Source organism: Pinus tabuliformis, chromosome 4_2 (assembly GCF_031772625.1).
Source record: "Pinus tabuliformis cultivar Carrire ecotype Pingquan chromosome 4_2, CPIR1, whole genome shotgun sequence".
NCBI lineage: Eukaryota > Viridiplantae > Streptophyta > Pinopsida > Pinales > Pinaceae > Pinus > Pinus tabuliformis.
In genome coordinates this window covers 456,810,585-456,814,137 of record NC_142304.1, presented here as the reverse complement: position 1 = coordinate 456,814,137, position 3,553 = coordinate 456,810,585, and the positions used below count along the sequence as shown (strand labels likewise).

Sequence of the window (3,553 nt, the reverse complement as noted above, 5' to 3'; positions counted from 1 at the left end):
TTGTGGGTAAGCTTGTAATGTAGTATGCTTATTCGAAGAGAGAGCATATGTAATATTTTCAGAAGACAAATGAGAAAACTCTCACATTTGATGCAAATAGTAAAAAGCATCTGCTCAGCACTGAAACTTAGTGAAAAATAATCTGTTATATGAAATATATGTTTTAAATATTTTAGTAATGTTTTATAAAACATGTACCTCTCACAACTAGTATTCAGGTTCAATATTTCAAGACACAGGAAAAAATCCAAAGTTAAAACATGTTGCTGCCAACAAGATAGTGTTTTAAACTCTCACAAAGATAACTACAGGACAAACATCGCAGGAACTGTAATGTTTTATCAGTTTAAACATGGAAAGGTTAAACATGGAAGGAATTGTAATATTTTATCTTTTACTGTGATGTCAAAGTGGTCAAAACCAAAGATATCATGAAGTTATTAGCTAACTCTATCATGTAAGTGGAAATAATTCTAGTTAATTGAATTACAACTAAGTACATCTTATGTTATCTCCAATACCATAACTGCAGAATACCATAACAGCAGACAAGCCACTGGATGAGGATTAAATACCATATGTTATCCCCAATGCCATAACTGCAGGCATGTCAGTGAATGAGGGTTAAATACCATATGATGACACAGAAAAATAAGACAGCATAGATCCATTGTTCTCATTTCATTGAGTGACTAAGAGCTGAAAACTGTAAATGCATACAAGTAAATCTATCTGAACATATTATGTGAAAACAACAATTTAGATAGGAAGGACATTGAGTGACTAAGAGCTAAAAACTTTAAAGGCATGCAAATAAATCTATCTGAAGATAATATGTGAAAACAACAATTTAGATAAGAAGGAGAAACGTGATGTGATGACAGAGGAATAGAGGACACATACCCCTCAACTGCAGAGTCTCTGCAAGTGAGCGCATGTGCCCTCTATCTTCTGTCAACAACATAACCACCTTCTTATCATTTCAACCGTTGGTGCTGCCATACCTGCTAAACGTGAAACAAACGAAGTGATTGAGATGATTGTAAGCATCTGGAATATACACACAAAGGCCAAGGGCGAAGAACGAAACCTAATTAATTTACATATCGAAACAGAGTGAAGAAAACACTAGCCTCCCTTCGATCTTCTGCTGTTGTAGAAGAAAGCGGGCTTTATGCTCTATATATATGGAAAGTGGGAGCCCCTGGAGGCCTCCTACTTCGTTCATCCATCCTCTGGAGATGATGGGATGGAGAATCATGTTCTCCTTGTGCTGGTAATTGATGTGTGGCTACCCAGTCCCGATAAGTCCGCCATTTCCCGACAAAAATTCCGATTGTGCCAAGATTCACAAATCAAATCGCATATCAACTTTCCTATTTTCCATTAGAGATGATTAAACGGAAGGACAACAACGTTAAACCTATAAGCAGCCCATGGTATTTACAGTTTACAACCTTTCATTGAATGGGACAGCCGCACTTAACTCTTCAGCCATGCAACAACCCGCCACTTGTCTGACAGTACGCGCATTTAAAACGACTAAATTTGAGTTACCAGTCGTGTTCCAATTGGACTGGTTACTGTCTGTAAGGCCCGGCTTATCCACATGGGCCCTGTTGCTGCATTCAAAATCTCCCAACGTCGAAATGGGATAAGAGGATGGAGAGTTATTATGCATAAGCACAGGACATACTCTGACATGAAAATGCAGCAGCTCAAATAAAATCAAATAAGTGAGATGGAATAGCACTTCGTTAATAATTTTTTGTCTGAAAATAAAATAAACGTTTGCCTTTTAGTGAATCATGCCAAAATGTTATTGCGTTTGCGTCCAATAAGAAAATTGCGAAAATGGATAACATCATTATCACTTTGCTTTTGGGATTTAGTAAATTTAGTAAATATTTTTTCCATTTCGAAGATTGTATTTAGAATAAATTGATTGGTTATATTTTTACTAACTTGACTGTACAAGATATTCAGAAAGATTCAGACAAAGAACAAGATTCACAGAACAAGAAAATCAGATGTGAAGTTTTCAGTCGCAAATAACAACATTTAATTGTTCAAAATTACCTGACTAAATTATTCAAACCAATTTATTGGACTATATGATATGATTGATATGTTGGAAACAAAACACAAATTCACATACAAAACATACCAGTTGTGCTTCTTCTATTCATCACACAAAAATTTGATTCTTACAATGAATGCGGTCTTGAGAATTTTCTGCTAAATCCCAAAAGAAAATAATGAACAGAGAATGATACTATGTTTTTACACAGGGTCTTTAACAAAGGGAAGCAAAAATTGTTTGCTGAGCAGACAGAGTTTCTTACACCTACAAAACAAACATTGTATTCATTAATAAAACAACCTATTACAAAAGGATCTTTCTCTTAACATAGCGATTCACCAAGAACTTCTAGTTCTATACAAAAAAAATTACTCTGTCTTCTCCTCTCTGTTTCTGCTTGAAAAATATTACACTGCTGTGTGTAAAATTACATATATTTATACTGTTGCATATTCCATTACAAAAAAAGACTTACATTCCCTTCGCGCTGCTACGCATATTACATTCAACGAACAATCAACAAAGCTACCCTCGCACTGTTGTGCGTTACATTATACTTCAATCAACAAAACCCATCTATGCGTTGCTGCGCTATATTGCATTACAATCAACTAAAAAAAAATTCCACGCTGCCCCTGTTCTTCTATATTCACACTGCTGTGCGTTTCATAAAATACCTCGGTCAACATTATTGTGTGTTGCATTACATATTCAAAAAAAAAAAAACGAAAACAACATAATGATATTACCATTACTCTTGTGCCATACTCCCGTCAATTTAAAAACATTAAAATTAAAACATTTCACCTACAACCTACGAACCAACGTAAATCACATTAATTGTTTTACTGGCGGTCAAAATCAAAAACTTCATGTCAACTCCATGGTGCTGCAGGCCTGTACATTCAGTTGTTGACTTCCATCGAACGGCTCCAAACCAAGCTTTCAATCAAACGGCTGCAATCAATATCGCGCGGCCTCTTCATACCAAACTTTATACTCCGATGAAAAGTTGTTTTGGAAAACGTATTGAGGACACGCGTTAGATGGTGATTGTATCGCTGCCCTCCAGAGAATACCACCTGCTCGTGAAAAGCGGTGTGATAAGGCTCAACAGTTTTATGAATTAAATGCGTTGCACAACAGTTGAAATTATATTTTCAACACTCCCCTTTTAATTTCAACTGCTGGGTTATCAGTCATACCCAGACATTTCCTCAAAAATTCAAAACTTTTCTGCCCCAAAGGCTTGGTCAGGATGTCAGCAACCTGCTCCTTAGTTCTGCAATGTTCTAAGACAATTTCTCCATTGTTCACCAATTCCCTGATGTAGTGAAACTTTGTGTCAATGTGTTTCATTCTCTTATGAAACACAACATTCTTGGATAAAGCAATAGCTGAGCTATTGTCACAAAAAATCACAGTTTCTTTTGTTTGCTCTTGGCATAGGCTCCTCAACGTCCTTCTCAT

General features: G+C 36.0%; 1 long non-coding RNA gene across 1 annotated transcript; it reads right to left on the bottom strand.

Moving 5' to 3' along the window:
* Window positions 1-375: 375 nt before the first annotated feature.
* On the bottom strand, window positions 376-1,338 carry LOC149169933 (uncharacterized). Its single transcript, XR_016259426.1, has 2 exons — window positions 1,005-1,338; window positions 376-599 (listed from the first exon to the last, which is right to left on the bottom strand). It is a non-coding gene; the product is annotated as an uncharacterized LOC149169933 (long non-coding RNA).
* Between the last annotated feature and the right edge of the window lie 2,215 nt (window positions 1,339-3,553).